The 18,572-nt window shown below is 38.2% G+C and overlaps 1 pseudogene; it reads left to right on the top strand.

The window, feature by feature from the left end:
- The first annotated feature begins 11,091 nt into the window (after positions 1 to 11,091).
- LOC102866247 lies at positions 11,092 to 11,844 on the top strand (annotated as a pseudogene).
- The last annotated feature ends 6,728 nt before the right edge of the window (positions 11,845 to 18,572 follow it).

The following is an 18,572-nucleotide window of genomic DNA, read 5'->3' as shown; positions in this document are numbered from 1 at the left end:
ACTACTGATTCTTCTTCACTGTTCCCAACTTTTGCATTCCATTCACCCGTTATCATCAATGCTTCCCTGGTATTATGAAGAAAAAGGCAATCCACATTCAAAAAGATCAGCGAATACCATATAGACTAGAACCTAAAAGGAAAACATCAAGGCATATCTTAGTCAAATTCTCACAAATCAAAGAGAGGACAGAATACTAAAAGCAACATGAGAGAAAAAAAGAGTCACCTACCAAGGGAAGATTAAGTTCTGATTTATCCATAGAAACCATGAGAGCAAGAAGCAATGGCATATAGAGAAAGCTGAAAGGAAATAATTGCCAAAAAAGGATCCTGTACCCCGCAAAGTGCTCATTAAATATAAAAGGGAAATCTCATCCTTTGTGGAAAAGAAAGAATTTAAGGAATTTGTGAAAATAAGACCAACCACAAGAACTTTTAAGAGAAGTCCTTTAAATGGAGATGACAAAAGAAAGTGGATGGACCATAGTGACAAGAAACAACAACAAGAAAACACAGCAATATAACAACAATAAAATCTGGCCTATCAAAAATCACACTTAATGTGAATGGACTAAATGCAACAATTAAGAAAAAAAGAGCAAAAGAATGGATAAAAAAAAATCAGAGCTCATCAATATGTTGTCTTCAAGAGACACATCTAATAAATGAAGAGACAGACTGAAAATCAAAGGCTGGGGGGGCGGGAATAAACCAAGCAAATGACATCCACAAAAAAGGAAGTGTGACTATACTAACCTCTGTAAAATAGACTTCAGAAAACAAAACCAAAGGCAACAACAAACAACAAAGTACCATAAATGAAAAGGGAGGATACTACATACTGAACGGAATATTGCTCAAAATTTATGTACCAAATGATAGACCTGCTAAATACATAAAACAATTCTTAACAGAATTGAAGAAAGAAATAGACAGCACCACAACAATTGTAGGAGACTTTAACAAACCACTCTCATGAAAGGCTAGATCAACTCAACAGAAACTTAACAAAGATGCAGAAGATCTAAACTACATACTCAGCCAACTCAACATTGTGGGCATATTTGGAGCACTTCACACACAACTAAAACGGAATTAATTTTCTTCTCAAATGTACATGGAACATTCTCCGGAACTGATCAGGTACTAATTAGGAAACAAAGCAAGCCTTAAAAATTAAAAAAAACAAAACAAAACCAAAAAAATCCAAAACCAAAACCAAAAGCATTGCAATAATACAAAAATATCTTCTCAGACCCAAATATCATAAAACTTGAATTTAACCACAAAAGGATAAATCTTATAATGTGGATAAACTAACGTGGAAGCTACATAACACCCTGTTAGAACATGCTCAGAGGGCAGTTCATAGTAATTGGCACACATGTAAAAAAGGAAGAAAGAAGAAAAATTAATAAACTAATGCACCACATTCATCAGACAGAAAAAATAAAAAATCTAACCCCACAGGCTCTGAATAAAGGAAATTACAAGAACAAGAGGTGAAATCAATGAGGTAGAAAACAGAAAACAATTGAAACCATCAATAAGATAAAGAACTTTTTTTTTTAAAAGATTGATACAATTTATAAACCATTGGCAAACTTAACAAAAGAAAAATGAGACAAAAATAAATTAAGGAATGAGAGATGTGACTTTACAACAAAACAAGATAAAATTAAATCTATAATATGAGAATATTATGAAAAACTACAAAGGAAGAGGAACAATTGTAAAAGACACTAGTAATTGGAACATGGAATGTGAGAACCATGAGTATAGGAAAATTAAATATTATCAAGGAAGAAATTAAATGCATAAATATTGACATACTAGGCTTTGGTGAGATGCGAGATGAGCTAGATTGGCATAGGGCATTTTGAGTCATGCATTACTCCAGAGATGAAAGGGGAGGACAAATGGGGTTGCTTTCATAGTTAAAAAAGCAATTTCTAGATATGTCTTGAAATATAATATTGTGATAGGATAATATACATATGCTTACAAGAAAGTCCGGTGAACACCACTATCATTCAGATATATGCACCAACAACCAGAGCCAAAGTAGAGGAAATAGAAGATTCTTACCAACTTTTAGAGACAGAAATCTATCGAACATGCAATCAAGATGCATTGATAATAATGGGTGACTGGAATGCAAAAGTTGGGAATAAAGAATAAGATTCAGTAGTGGAAAAACATGGACTTGGTGACAGAAATGACGCTGAAGACAGAATGATTGAATTTTGCACAATTACTTATTCATTGCAAACACATTTTTTAAAAGACATAAATTCAGGTTATACACATGGATTTCACCTAATGGTATGCATAGGAATCAGATCGATTACATCTGCAGAAAGAACCACTGGAGAAGCTCAATATCAGCAGTGAAAACTAGGCCAGAGGCTGATTGTGGAACAGACCACCAACTACTCATATGCAAATTCAAGTTGAAGCTGAGGAAAATTAAAATGATTCCACAGGAACCACAATACGGCTTTGAGTCTATCCCACCTGAATTTGAGAACCATCTCAGGAATAGGTTTGAGGCCTTGAACATGAATGAGCAAAGAGCAGATGAGTTGTGGGAGGATATCAAGGGTATCATCCAGGAAGAGTGCAAATGTTCATTACAAAGATAGAGGAGGAAGAAAAGACCAAAATGGATGCCAGAAGAAACTCTGAATATTGCACTGGAGCACAAAGAAGCAAAAGCACAGGGAACAACTCAAGATACTAAAGAACTGAATAGAAGATTTGAAAACCCAGCGCAGGATGAAAAAGTAAAATATTACAATGAAATGTGCAAGGAGCTGGAGTCGAAAACCAAAAAGGGTCGAACTCGCTCAGCATTTCTTAAGCCCAAAGAACTGAAGAACAAATCCAAACCTCGAGTTGCTATAATCAAGGATGCTTTACGCACCATATTAAATGATCCAGGAAGTATTAAAAGAGGATGGAAAGAATATACTGAGTCACTGTATTGAAAGCAATTGGCAGACACAGAAGAATTTCATAAAACAACATATAAACAAGAGCCTATGGTGATGAAGGAAGTTTAGGCTGCTTTGAAGAAAATAGTAAAAAATAAGGCCCCAGGAATAGATTGTACACCAATTGACATATTTCAGCTAACAGATGCTGCCCTGCATGTGCTCACCAAGTTGTGCCAAGAAATCTGGAGAACAACCACATGGCCAACTGACAGAAAGAGATCTATATTTGTTCCCACTCCAAAGCAGGGTGACCCAATAGAGTGTGGAAATTATAAAACAATAACATTGATTTCACATGTAAGCAAGACTCTACTGAAGATTATCCAAAAATGACTGAAACAGCACATCAGCAGGGAACTGCCAGAAGTCCAGGATGGGTTTAGAAGAGGTAGTGGTAGTAGGATATTGTAGCTAATGCTAAATGGACCTTAGCTCACAGCAGGGAATACCAGAGGAATGTTTATCTGTGTTTCGTTAATTATGCAAAGGTGTTTGACTGTGTGGGTCATAAGAAACTGTGGCAATGGGTATACACTTGATCATGTTAATGTGAAATGGGTATTTGTACCAAGAGGCAGTCGTCGTCAGAACAAAGCAAGGAAACACTGAATGGTTCAAAATTGGAACCATATACGCCAGGGATGTATCCTGTCTCCATACCTTTCAACCTGTATGCAGAACAGATTATCTGGGAGGCTGGGTTCTATGAACAGAAATGTGGGGTCAGGATGGGTGGAAGATCTAACAACAATCTGCGTTAGGTAAATGACACAACCCTGCTGGCTGAAACAGAGGAGGACCTGAAATGCTTGCTGCAGAGGGTCAAGGACTGCAGCCTTCAATATGGATGAGGCTCAATATCAAGAGGATAAAGATTCTCACTACTCGATCAATTGGCAGTTGAATCAATTGGTGAAGAGACTGAGATTGTTCACAGCTTTTGTTTGCTTGGCTCCACAGTCAACATTCTTGGCACCAGCAGCCAGGAAATTTTTAAAAGACATATTGCGATGGGAACATCTGCTGCTAGGGACCTCTTAAAAGTACTGAAGAGCAATGGTGTCTCTCTGGAGACTAAGGTGCATCTGATACAGGCCACAGACTTTGCAGTTCCTTGTTATGCATCAGATAGTTGGACAAAGACTAGGCAGGATAGAAAGAGAATTGATGCCTTTGAGCTATGGTGCTGGTATTGAGTATTGAGTGTACCATGGACTGCTTAGAAAACAAACAGGTTTATCCTGGAGAAGGTTAAACCTGGCTACTCCTTGGTGGCAAGGATGCTGAGCCTTCGTCTGACATACTTTGGACATGTTGTAAGGAGTGACCGGTCCTTGGAAGGAGACATCATCCTTGGGAGGGTGGCGGATGGTAAGGGAGGAGAAAGCCCTCTATGAGGTGGATTGATTCAGTGACTGGGGTAATCGGGATGGGTGTATCAGAGACAGTGGGATTGGCACATGACAGAGCAGAGTTTAGGGCTGTTGTTGTACATAGGGTCACTGTGAGTCGCAAGTGTCTCGATGGCACATAACCACCACCACCACAACAACAACAATAATACACTGAAAAATTTGAAAACTTAGGTGAAATAGACAGATTCCTTGAAACTCATCCCCTACCTAGAATGACACAGACACTTGTAGAACACTTGAACAAATCTATCACAAAAGAAAAAAATCAAGCAGGTCATGAAAGACTCCTCCACAAAAGTCCTGAATCAGATGGCTTCACAGTTGAATTCTACCAAACATTCAAAGAAAATTTATCACCAATTCTACTTAATTAAAAATATAGAATAAAAGAAGGGATACTCAAACAGACATTCTGTGAAGCAAGGATAACACTAATGCCAAAACCAAAGAAAGATATTGCCAAAAAAGGAAGCTACAGACTAGTATTTCTCATGAACATAAACACAAGAATCCTAAAAGTGCTAGCCAATTGAATCCAAAAACACATACAAAATAATTCATCATGACAAAGTGGCACTCATCACAGGTATTCAAGAATGGTTCAACATAAGAAAAATAATTGGTGTAATTCACCATAAAGCAGATGACAAAAAAAAACCCATTAAGATCCTAGCAATTGATGAAAAACAGGCATTTGACAAAATCCAACACCCATTCTTGATTAAGGCACTCAGCAAATTTAGGATAGAAGGGAATTTCCTCGTCATAGTGAAAAGTATTTAGGCAAAAACAAGAGCCAATATCATTCTCAATGGAGAAAGAATAAAAGCATTTTCTTTGTGAACAGACACCAGACAAGGATGCCCATTGTTACCACTTCTATTCTTGTATTGGAAATACATGTTAAGGCAATATGACAACAAGGTAATAAAAGTCATCCAGATTGGCTAAGAGACTGTTAAAACTGTTGTTATAAGCAGATCATATGATAGCATGCATAGAGAACCCCAAAGATTCAACAAAAAACATATTAGATTTAGTAGACTATTTAAGTAGAGTACAACATCAATATCCATAAATCAGAGGGATTTCTCCACAGCAACAAAAAGAACTCAGAGAAAGTAACTAAGAAAGCAATAATATTTATAATATTGTTGCTATGTTCCGTCGAGTCAACTGCGACTCAGAGCGACCCTATGTACAACAGCCCTAAACTCTGCCCTATCCTGTCCCAATCTCACCATCTCTGACACACCTGTCCCCATTACCCCAGTCACTGAATCAATCCATCTCATCAAGGGTCTTCCTTTCCTGTGCTCTCATGCATAATGTCCTTCTCCAAGTACTGGTCCCTTGCAACAAGTCCAATTTATGTCATACGAAGCTTTGAATCTTTACCTCCAAGGAGCAGCCCGGCTTCAACCTCTCCAGAACAAACCTGTTTGTTTTCCTAGCAGTCCATGGTATATTCAACACTCTTCTCCAGCACCACAGCTCAAAGGCATCGATTCTCCTTCTATCATCCCCAGTTATTGTCCAGCTCTCTGATGCACAGCAAGTGACTGAAAAGACCATGGCATTTATCAGGCACACCTTAGGCTCTAGACTGACACCCTTGCACTTCAGCACTTTAGAGAGGTCACTAACCACAGAATTTCCCATTGTAATATGTCTTTTAATTTCCTGGCTGCTGGTGCCAAGAGTGTTGACTGTGGATCCAAGCAAACCAAAATTGTGAACAATCTCAATCTCTTCACCATCCATTATGATATTGCCAAATGCCCAGTGGTAAGAATCCTTGTTTTCTTGATATTGAGTCTCAATCCATACTGAAGACTGCAGTCCATGACCTTCCACAGCAAGTGCACTGATCATAACATAAGAATTCGGCAACATCTTCATGAATTTGGAATCACAGAAACCCGCAAAGCTTGAGATATAAGCTGTCAGATCAAGAAGTGTATAGCAGGCGATAGGTGCTGAAGGGAGTAGGTGGAGTAGAAGGGAATACCGGTGGAGCAGGGAAAGGGGTGGGTCAAGAGACTCCTGTTAAGGGAAGGGACAAAACTAAAACTACTGGCCATTTCTACAGTTGGGAAAGATCTTTCATCTGAATTGTTCTGTAAAATGCTTGTCTGTCAGGTACTTTTCTAAAGCTGAGGATTCAGAATAAGACAGACTAGGAAGAAGGATTGGCATCCACTTCCAAAATAGCAGGCGTTCAAAAACCCTATGTACAACAGAACACACTTAGACTAGGAGATATGGCAATAGATGTGGAGCTTTCAAGTATGGAAATAGTAAGGAGGAGGAACAGTTGTAAGCAGACACTAGTGGTAGGAACATGGAATATGAGAACTATGAATGTGGGAAAGATGGATATTATTAAGGAAGAAATGGAACACATAAATATCTACGTCTACTGTGTATTGGTGAGATGAGATGGACTGGCATTGGATATTTTGAATCAGACAATCATATGATCTATTATGCTGGAGATGAAAAGGTGAGGAAAAAATGGGGTTGCTTTCATAGGTAAAAAAGCCATTTCTAGATGTGTCTTGAAATATAATATTGTGAGTGACAGGATAATATCCATATGCATACAAGGAAGTCCAATAAATACCACTGTCATTCAAATATATGCATCAACAACCAGAGCTAAAGAAAATGAAATAGATTATTTTACCGAATTTTGCAGCCAGAGATTGCTCAAACATGCAATCAAGATGCATTAATAGTGATGGGTGACTGGAATGCAAAAGTTGGTAACAGAGAAGGATCAGTAGTTTAAAGTAGTTGTCTTGGTGACAGAAATGAAGCTGGAGATAGGATGATAGAATTTTGCACAATAAATGATTTATTCATTGCAAATACATTTTGCAAGAAACATAAACACAGGCTACTCACATGGATTTCACCTGATGGTATGCATAGGAATTAGATAGATTACTTTTGTTGAAAGAACCACTGGATAAGCTCAATATCAGCGTGAAAACTAGGCCTGGTGCTGATTGTGGAACAGATTACCAACTACTCATACACAAAAGTATAAGCTGAAGCTAAGGAAAGTGAAATCAAGCTCAGAGGAACCAAAATATGATCTTGAATCTATCCCACCTGAATTTCAGAGCCATCTCAGGAACAGGTTTGAGGCCGTGAACACTAATGAGCGAAGACCAGACGAGTTATGGGAAGATATAAAGACCATCATTCAGGAAGAATGCAAAAATTCATTGCAAAGACCAAGGAGGGAGAAAAGACCAAAATGGATATCAGAAGAGACTGAATATTGCACTTGAGTGTCAAGAAGCCAAAGCAGAATGAAGAAATCAAGACATTAAGGAGCTGAACAGATTTTAAAAGGCTGCTTGACAAGACAAACTAAAGTATTATAATGAAATGTGGAAAGAACTGGAGTCAGAAAATCAAAGAGGCAGAACTAGCTCAGCATTTCTTAAGCTCAAGGAACTGAAGAGGAAATTCAATCCTTGGGTTGCAATACCTAAGGATGCATTGGGCAGAATATTGAGTGATCCTGGAAGTATTAAAAGAAGATGGAAAGAGTATACAGAGTTATTACACCAAAAAGAATTGGCAGACACAGAAGAACTTAATGAAACAACATATGAGCAAAAGCCTATGGTGATGAAGGAAGAAGTTCAGGCTGCTGCTTGACTGCTTTGAAAGAATTGGCTAAGAATAAGGCCCCAGGAATTGATGGTACACCAAATGACATATTTGAATTAACAGATGCTGCCGTAGATGTGCTCACCAAGTTGTGTCAAGAAATCTGGAGAACTACCACATGGCCAACTGACTGAAAGAGATCCATATTTGTTCCCATTCCAAAGAAAGGTGATCCCACACAGTGTGGAAATTATTGAACAATATCATTAATATCACATGCAAGCAAGAGTCTCCTCTTTATCCTCATTATCCAAAAATGACGAACAGCACACTAACAGAGAACTACCAGAAGTGCAGGCTGGTACTAGGATATTGTAGCTAATGTTAGGTGGATCTTGGCTGAAAGCAAGGAGTACCAGAAGAATGTCTATCTTTGTTTCATTGATTATGCAAAGGCATTTGACTGTGTGGATTATAACAAATTGTGGCTAACTCTCAGAAGAATGGGAATCTCAGAACAGTTGATTGTGCCAATGTGAAACCTATACTTGGACCAGGAAACAGTCATCAGAACAGAGCAAGGAAAATATTCACAATAGCCAACTACAAATTGAGATACTTGGTAGTGAACTTAGAGACACAAAAGACCTGTACAAAGAAAATTACAGAACATTATAGCAAAACACAATAAAAGAAATGGGAAAATGTTCTCTGTTCATGGATAAGGAGATTCAATATTGTGAAAATAAAAATTTCTCAGAGTATAATATCCTAAAACTTGAATATAACCACAAAAAGGATAAAGCTTATAACTCTATTAGGTTTTAAATAGCAATCTTACCAAAAACAATCTACATGTTCAACACAATCCCAGTACAGATACAAAATTCATTTTTCAAAGCGATCAAAAAGCAAATTGTAGAGTTTATTTGAAGAGGAAAAAGATCCCAAATAAGAAAAGCCCTTCTGAGAAACAAAAATGAAGGGGGTGGCATAGCACTTCCTGACTGGAAAACATTCTATACAATAATAATAACAAGAGCAGCATGGTACTGGTAAAAGGACAGGCACATAGACCAATGGAACAGAATCAAGAACCCAGAAATACACCAATCTATCTACGGTCAGTGATATTTAACAAGGAAATAAAACCTGTCAAATAGGGAAATGACAACCTCTTCAACAAATGGTGCTGGCAAAACTAGACTGGTTCCTGTAGAAAGCTGAAACAGGATCCACATCTTACACTATACACAAAGATCAAAACAAGGTGGACCAGACACCTCGGAATAAAGCTTCAAACCATAAAGTTCTTGAGAGATAAACTGGTATCAAGCTTAGAAGGCCTGTCTATGTTATAACAAGACTGTCAAATACAGCCAGAAATGCACATTCTGAAGAAGATAAAATTTATGAATGAGATCTTCTAAAGATTAAATCTCAGTGCTCATCAAAAACTTCTTCCAACAGAGTGGAAAGAAAATATATGAACAGGAAAAATATCTTTGACAATACTATCCCAGACAAGTTCTCATAACAAAATAACAGAACACTCCTGGGCCTCCTGAAGAGAAAGACTTATAACACAATTATAAAGCAGGCAAAAGACATGCAAAGACTTTTTCCAGAGGAAGATATTTGGATGGCCAACAGACATGAAGAAATGGTCAAAATCACTGGCAATAAGACAGATGCAAATCTATACCAAAATAAGATAGCATCTAACCACAGTAGCAGTGGCAAAGATTAGCATGGCAGAAAGCCACAAATGTTGGAGGGAACATGGAGAGGTGGGAACTCTCATACATTGCTGGTTGGATTAGGAAAGGGTACCACTTCTCTGGAAGACAGTTTGACATTTCTTCAAGAAGCTGAATATAGAAACTTCATATAATCCACATATTCCATTGCTAGGAATATAGCCCAAGGATATCTGTACACCAATGGTCATAGCGGCGTTATTCACCATCAGAAAAATAGAGAAACAGACAAATGCCCGACTACAACTGAATGGATTGAGAAATTTTGGTACATTCACACAATGGAATTTCATTCAGCACTCAGGAGCAGTAATTTAGAAAAATACTACATAAATTGGGAGGGACTGGGGAGCATCATTCTGAGTGAATCAACTCAGTCTCATAAGGACAAATATTGCTTAAGACTTTGTATTAATAGAAGGATAACTATTAAAATATGTACAAGAAATCAAGGAAGGAAGGGTGAGAATAGAGGGGTGAAGATGGGTAGGTGAGAAACCATAGAGTTGCAGGTTCTGGTGGTGTAAGGAGGAAGTGAAGGAAATAAGAAGGATCCAGCTGGGACCTGAAAAGATTATGTAATGATGTTTATGGTCCAATATTGATTGCTTTTATGAAACATAGTAAAAGAGGATAATTGTATGAAACACAGTATGAATGAAAAATATGAAATATAATGTGCATGAACTTTGTGAGCAAATTAATATTTTTTTTTAGAAAAGCAGAGGAGTAGTTAGGAAAATGAGCAATAATGAATGAATGAAATTCCAGCTTTTCTGTAATTTTCAGTGGGGAGGGGTGGGAAGGGAGAAAATTGCGGCAATGAATGAATGGAAATCCAAAACCTCTGTAAAAATAAAAAATAAAAAAGTATATATAAAAAAATTGCAAATAAAAAAAATCACAATTAAAAAAACCCGTGAATTTTATAATCTAAAACAAGAAAAAAGTGACGTTAATGCATAGACTCACTGTACCAAAAAGAAGTGACTAATACTTAAAAATTTCAGGAAGAATCATATGAGCAGGAGCCAATAGTAATCAACGAGAAAATGGAAGCTTCAGTGAACATATTAACAGGGAGTGCAATTTTCGAGATTTTCGATGGTGACGTGAATAAACACTTGACTCTACTACAGAAGCGTCTACTTCCGCGATCACTAAATTCTAAGGAGTCCTCATTTTTGTTTCCACTTTTATACCTTCGTCACGTGTTCCAGCATCAACTCGCGGAGCTCTGCCCTGAACCTATTTACACGTTTTGTTTCCAAGTTTCACCAGCATCATGGTGGAATACTCATACATCAAGTCCATGAAACTCGTGTGCACGGGAACAAAGGCCAAGAGTAAGAAGAACAAAGATAAGAAAAGAAAGAGAGAAGAGGATGAAGAAACTCAACTTGATATTGTTGGAATCTGGTGGGATAGTAACAAACTTCGGTGAAATTTCAGGAACCATAAACATTGAAATGGATAAAGGAACCAATATCCATGCACTTGACAATGGTCTTTCTACAGTAGGAGCTCCACATAAAGAACAGTTTACAGCTGTCAAACTGTCTGATTCCAGGATCGCCCTGAAATCGGGCTATAGAAAATATCTTGGTATAAATTCAGATGGACTTGTTGTTGGATGCTTAGATGTAATTGGGCCAAGAGAAAAATGGGAGCCAGGCTTTCAAGATGGTAAAATGGCTTTATTGATATCAAATAGCTACTGTTTTTAGATGCAATGAAGTAGATGATATAGAAGCAAAGAATAAAACAGCAGGAGAATAAGAAATTATAAAGATCAGGTCCTGTGCTGAAAGAGAAACCAAGAAAAAAGATGACATTCCAGAAGAAGATAAAGGCAATATTAAACAATGTGAAATCAATTATGTAAAGAAATATCAGAGCTTCCAAGACCACAAACTTAAAATAAGTAAAGAATACAATAAAATTCTTAAAAAGGCTCGGAAAGATGGATTTTTGCATGAGACACTTCTTTGCATGAGACAGGAGAGCCAAATTGAATGCTGACCAATACTGCAAATGACCAAGATTTCTGTTTCTGTCTTACCCAATTGTGATTTATTTTTTTGGTTGTTGTTTTTCGAATAAAATACTCAGTAGGAAAAAAAAAAAGAAAGTATTAACACAAAATAGGTAATCAATGGGATATTAATGTATTTGTTTCAATTAACAGAATGCGCTCACCTGTCAATTGCAGGAAATTTGGAGGACAGTTTTCTGGACAACAAACTCAAAGATATCTGATTCCCACTCCCAAGAAAGATAATCCAATAGAACACAGAAATTGTCAAACAATATCAGTAATATCACACGTTAAATAAAATTATTCTGAAGACCATTGACAAATGACTAGAACAGTATGTAGATAGGGAAATGCCAGAAGTTCAAGTAGGATTTAGAAGAAGCCATGGCACCAGGGATGCTGATATCAGATGAATCATGGGTAAAAGTAAAGATTGGTAGAAGAATGTCTATTATGCTTTATTGACTATGCAAAGGCATTTGACTGTGAAGATCATAACAAATTATGGTTAACATTGAGAAGAATGGGAATTTAGAGCACATAATTGTGCACTTGTGAAACCCATTCCTGGACCAGGAGGCTCTTTTGTGAATATAAAAAGGGAAAACTTTTTATTGTTGTTGTTGTTACTGTTATTGCATACCATCAAGTGACAAACGACCAATAGGTGACCCTATTGGTTTTCAGAGGGTTTTCAGAGACAGTTACTTGTACAGGAGGAGAAGATCTATCCTTCTGCCATTGAGTAGACGGGTGATTCAAACCATGTGCCGTCAGGATTGCAGCTCAGAGTCTTACCACTAGGCCAACAGAGCTCCCTTAGGGAATTCTTCACGTTTTAAAATTACGAATGGGGTTTGTCAGGGTTGTAGTCTCTTACCATACTTATTCAATCTGCATGCTAAGCTAATTATTCAAACAGATGGACTCTATGAAGAGGGATGTACCAGCTGGATTGGAGGGAGACTCATCTATAAACTGCATCATACAGATGATCATTGCTTGCTGGAAGTGAGAAGGACTTTATGTACTTGTTGTAAAAGATCAAGGAATGCAGCCTTCAAAATGAATTGCACCTTAATGTCAAGAAAACAAAGATTCTTTTCACTGGACAAATCGCAAACATCATGATAAATAGAGAAAAGTTTGAAACTTCAAACTTCAAGTCAACAACTTCACCTTATTTGGATCCATAATCACCCTTGGTACCAAGAGTCAGAAATAAGGAGATGTATTGCACAAGGAAAGTATACAGTCAAGGACCTTCCCAAATTATTGAAGAGTGATAATGTCAGATTGGGGATCAGATGTGTCTGATTCAGGCCATGATCTTTCTGATTACTTGTTATGCACCTGACAGTTGGACAGTGAATAAGGATGAAAGAAAAAGTATTAATCCTTTTTGAGGTGTGATGTTGGCGCAGAGTATTGAATTTCCCACAAAGTGCAAAAACAAGAAACGAACATGTCTTGAAGAGATTGCAGCCACAGTACTCTTTTTAGAGTGTTCTTTGTTCTTTTTGCCTCATATATTTAAAGAGTGTTGCTAGCAGGCACTGACTATTTCCTTGAAGACGGACATGATGCTGGAAAGATTAAGGATCAACAAAGGAGAAGAAGACCTTCAACCAGATGGATTAACCCAATGACTACTGCAATGGGCTTTAAAGTATCAGAATGAAGATGGCATAGGATAGAATAGGATTCAGATCATTTATTCATAGGGTTGCTATGGTTCATCCTCGACTTAATGGCATGTAACAACAGCATATTTATGATATATAAGAAATCTGGAGGATAACTACATGGCCAATTGACTAGAAGAGATCCATATATCTTCCCACTAAAAAAAAAGTGAACCAACAATTGTTGTAGTTGATGTTGTTATGGACTGTCAAGTTGCTTGTGACTCATTGTTAGCCTATGTACAACTGCTCTAAACCTTGCTCTGTCCAAACCAACCTTATCATCACTGAGAAACCTATCCTCATTACTCTAGTCACTGAGTCAATCCATCTCATCAAAGATCTCCCCATCCTGTGCTGTTTCTCCATCCTCCCAAGCATAATGTCCCTCTCCAAGGACTGGTGCATCTTGCAACATGACCAAAATAAGTCAGATAGAGATTCAGAATCCTTGCCTCCAAGGAGCAGCCTGGTTACACCCTCTTTAGGACAAACCTGTTTGTTCTCTTATCAGTCCAATTTCTCTTCATTGTCCAGCTTTCTGATTCATAGCAAGTAATTGCAAAGATCGTGGCCTGGACAAGGTGCACCTAAGTCTCCAGACTGTTATCATTGCTCTTGCTTTTCTTATTCTGGAGATATCACTGACAGCATACTTTGCCAAGGCAATTTGATTTTCTGGCTGCTCATACGAAGAGTATTGATTGTGGTGTCAAGCAAACTGGAACTGTTAACAATCTCAATTTCTTCATCATCTATCATGATGCGGCCAATTGGCCCAGTAGTGTCCATCTTTGTTTTGTTGATGTTGAGCTTCAATCCATATTGAAGGTTGCAGTCCTTGACCCTCTGCAGCAAGTGCTTCAGGTCCTCCTCAGTTTCAGCAAGTTAAATTGTGCCGTCTGCATTACACAGGTCGTTAATGATCTTTCCTTTAATCCTGATGCCACAGTCCTCCTCACAGACCCCAGCCTCCAAGATGATCTGTTCTAAATATAGATTGAAAAGTTATTGAAAAGGACACATCCCTGGAGTGTACTCTTCATGATTTTAAACCATGCAGTGTTTCCTTGCTCTGTTCTGACGACAGCATCCTGGTCCAGTATGTTGTTGTTGTTATGTGCCATCGAGTCGTTTCCGACTCATAGCGACCCTATGCACAACAGCTCTAAACCCTGCTCTATCCTGCGCCAACCGCACCGCCTCTGACACGCCCATCCCGATTACCCCAGTCACCGAATCAATCCATCTCATAGAGGGTCTTCCCCTCCTGCGCTGTCCCTCCACCCTCCCAAGCATGATGTCCCTCTCCAAGGACCCGTCCCTCCTGGCAACATGTCCAAAGTATGTCAGACGAAGCCCCAGAATCCTTGCCTCCAAGGAGCAGCTTGGTTTAATCCTCTCCAAGATGGATCTGTTTGTTTTCCTGGCAGTCCATGGTACATTCAGTACCCTTCTCCAGCACCACAGGTCAAAAGCATCCACTCTCCTTCTGTCCTCCCTAGTCATTGTCCAACTCTCTGATGCATAACAAGCGATTGCAAATACCATGACCTGTATCAGGTGCATAGGTTTTGTATAAAAACAATCAATTGTTCTGGGATTCCCATTCCTCTCAGAATTAGCCACAGTTTGCTGTGACCCACATAGACCCAACAGAGTGTGGAAATTATCGAACAATATCACTAATATCAGACACATGCAAAATCCTACTGAAGATTTTACAAATAAGACTGGAATAGTATATAGATAGAGAACTGCCATTAGTATAGGTTGGGTTTAGAAGAGGTCATGGAACTAGACACATTATCCCCAATGTCAAATGGATCTATGTAGAAAGCAGAGAGTACTAGAGGAATGTGTCTATCTATGTTTTATTGCTTGAGAAAAGACATTTGACAACAAATTGTGGCTGATCTTGAGGAGAATGGGAATCCCAGAACACTTGATTGTGCTCCTGTGAAACCTATACTTACTTGGAAGCAGTTCTCAGAATAGAGCAAGGAAACACAGCATGGTTCAAAATCAGAAAGGAGTGTGTTTAGGATACATCTTATCTCCATACTTTTTCAATCTATATGCAGAATAGGTCATTCAGTAGTCTGCGCTTTATGTGAGTGACATTAGGACTGAAGGAAGACTCATTGACAACCTACATCATGTAGATGACAGAAACTTGGTTGCTCACAATGAGGAGGATCTGAAGTGCTTGCTGCAGAAAGTCAATAACTGTGTAGTCTTCAATATGGATTGAAGCTCAACATCAAGAAGACAAAAATTCTCACCACTGGGCCAATTTTTAGTACCATGGTAAATGGAGATGAGATTAAATTGTTCACAATTATAGCTTGCTTGGCTCTACAATCAACACTCTAGGTACCAGGAGTCAGGAAATCAAAAGACCAATTTCACTGTGAAAATCTGTTGTCAGGGACCTCTCTACAGGACTGAGAAACATGACGTCAGTCTAGAGATTAATACACTCCTGATTCAGGTTCTGGTCTTCTCGATTACTTGTTATGCATCAGAGAGCTAGGCAATGACTTGAAATGACAAAAGAAGAATCAGTGTCTTTGTGTATTGCTGCTGGAGAAGATTGTTGAAAATACCATGGACCATCAAGAGAACAAATAGGTCTCTCTTGGAGAGTGTGAAACCAAATTTCTCCTTGGAGGCTAGGATTTTGAAGCTCCATCTCACATACTTTCGGCATGTGGCCAAGAGGGACCAGTCTTTGGAGAAGGGCATCGTGTTTCGAAGGGTGCTATTACCATGCAGGAGAAGGAGACTCGAGATGAGAGGGATAGATACAGTAACTGGGGTAATGGGGTAGATGTGTTGGAGTCAGTGAGACTGGCTCAGGATAAGGCAGGCCTCAGACCTGAACACAGAGTTGCTATGAGTTGCAGATGATTCAAAGGCCCATAACAACAACAACAACAACAAAATATACCATCTATAATATATATGTGAATTAATCCATGCATATGTGTCTTACATATAATATTGTTATGTGCCACCAAGTTGCCTGTGACTCATAGCAACCCTATGTGCAATAGCTCTGAACCCTACCCTATCCTGACCCGATATCTTTGTCTCTGACAAACCTGATCCCATAACCCCTGTCACTATGTCATCCACCTCATCCTGTGTCTTTCTTTCCTGTGTTGCCCCTCCACTTTACAAGCAAATCTTTCTCCGAGAAGCTGTCCCTCCTGGGCATGTGTTGAAACATGTGAGATAAACCTTCAAATTTTTTTTTTGCCTCAAAAGAGTAGCTTGAATTCACCCTGTCTAGGACAAATCTATTCTTTTGGTAGTACACACTATGTTCAACATTCTTCTCCAGCACCACAATTTAACGGCATAGATTCTTTTTCTATAATCCTTAGTTATTATCCTGCTCTCTGGTGCATACCAAGTAATTCTGAAGATCATAGCCTAGATCAGACATGCCTTAGTCTCCATCATTGTTCTTAAGGATTCTAAGCTGACAGCAGGTTTTCAAATGCAATTGTTTGTTTGCTTTTCCATTTTACACAAATATTTTATTTTCATCTCTACCATTTTTAAATTTTTATTTTAGTCTCATTTATTTTAAGAATTTGTATGTATTGTTTTTCACATCAAATCATTCTCATTTCCTTTACACACCCCTCTTGCCCGTTAAGCTGTGTGACACCCCTGACTCCCACCCCAGTCCATCTCACCCTCTGTTCCTTCCCTTAGATCCTCATACTTGTTCTACAATAATGGCTTTATGTACATAATTACTTTCCAGATGACTACACTGATAAGCTTACTGTAGACTTTGAAGTGCACAGAATGTTAAAGAACTCAAGTCACATTGGAAAAGTAAATTACAAGTAAACAAGAATATATTCATTTGACTTGGTTTTTCTTTCATTACTGTTAATATGGTTTTTCTTGAGTTGTTAAAATATGTGTAAATTTTCTACTTGCAAATTTCACTTATGCAGATAGAAAGATTAAAGAAAAACCATAAAATTTCACTTTTTAGGAAATATCTTGCTAGCCAACATAAATAACACCATGACAATATTGTTCTACTATTAACTCTCTAGGGAGTTTTGGTGGCTTAGTGCTGAGGAGTTGTGCTGCCAATTCAAAGAACACAGTTCAAATCCAACAGTTGCCCCACTGGAAGAAGATGGACAATCTTGTCCCATGCAATTTACTGCCTCTGAAAGCCCACTGGAGGGTCAGCTAGGAGTTGATTCTAACTTGACAGCATGCAACAATAACAACAATTAATACTACGATGATGACTTAATGGTAAAGAGTTAAACTGTCAACCCAAAGGCAAAGGCAGTGCTTCAAGCTGCGACTTGCAAGATAGATGGTCAAACTCCTCTTGTGAGAATTTCTGTCTCGGAAAAACTGCTGGAGAATTAGATCTGAGACAGAATCCTTTTTTATTTGACTGTACAAAACAAAAATATTGTAACAACATTAGTTGAGTATAGCATTTAAAGCCTTCTCTGTTGGCAAACATTAAGTCAGAGAATGATTGCATCAGTGATGTGTCCTGTTTCCATAACTTTTCAATCAATGTAGAACAGATCATTCAAGAGGCTGGACTTTAGGAGGAGGAATATGGTATCAGAATTGGAGGGAGACTCATCAACAACTTGTTTTATGCAGAAAACACAACCTTACTTGCTGAAGCTGATGAAGGCCTGAAGCATTGGCTTCAGAAGGTCAAGGACTGTATTTTGCTATATAGATTGAAGCTCAACAACAAGAAAACAAGGATTTGTACCACTAGACCAATTGACAATATCATGATAGATGGAGAAGAGATTGAGGTTGTTAACAATTTCTGCTTCCTTCGTTAAACAATCATCACTCTTGGCACCAGGAGATAGCAAATAAAAAAAATTAATTGTACTAGGAAAATCTGATGATGAGCAAGAATGTCAGTCTAGAGACTAAGGTGCACCTGATACAGACCATGGTCTTCACAATTACGAGCTATGCATCAGAGAAGGGCACAATGATCAAGGATTACAAAAAAAAAAC

The sequence above is a fragment of the Elephantulus edwardii genome, unplaced genomic scaffold (assembly GCF_000299155.1).
Source record: "Elephantulus edwardii isolate Elephantulus edwardi_28Jun2011 unplaced genomic scaffold, EleEdw1.0 scaffold00144, whole genome shotgun sequence".
NCBI lineage: Eukaryota > Metazoa > Chordata > Mammalia > Macroscelidea > Macroscelididae > Elephantulus > Elephantulus edwardii.
Note: the sequence above shows the minus strand (reverse complement) of the source record. Positions and strands in the feature narration are given on the sequence as shown.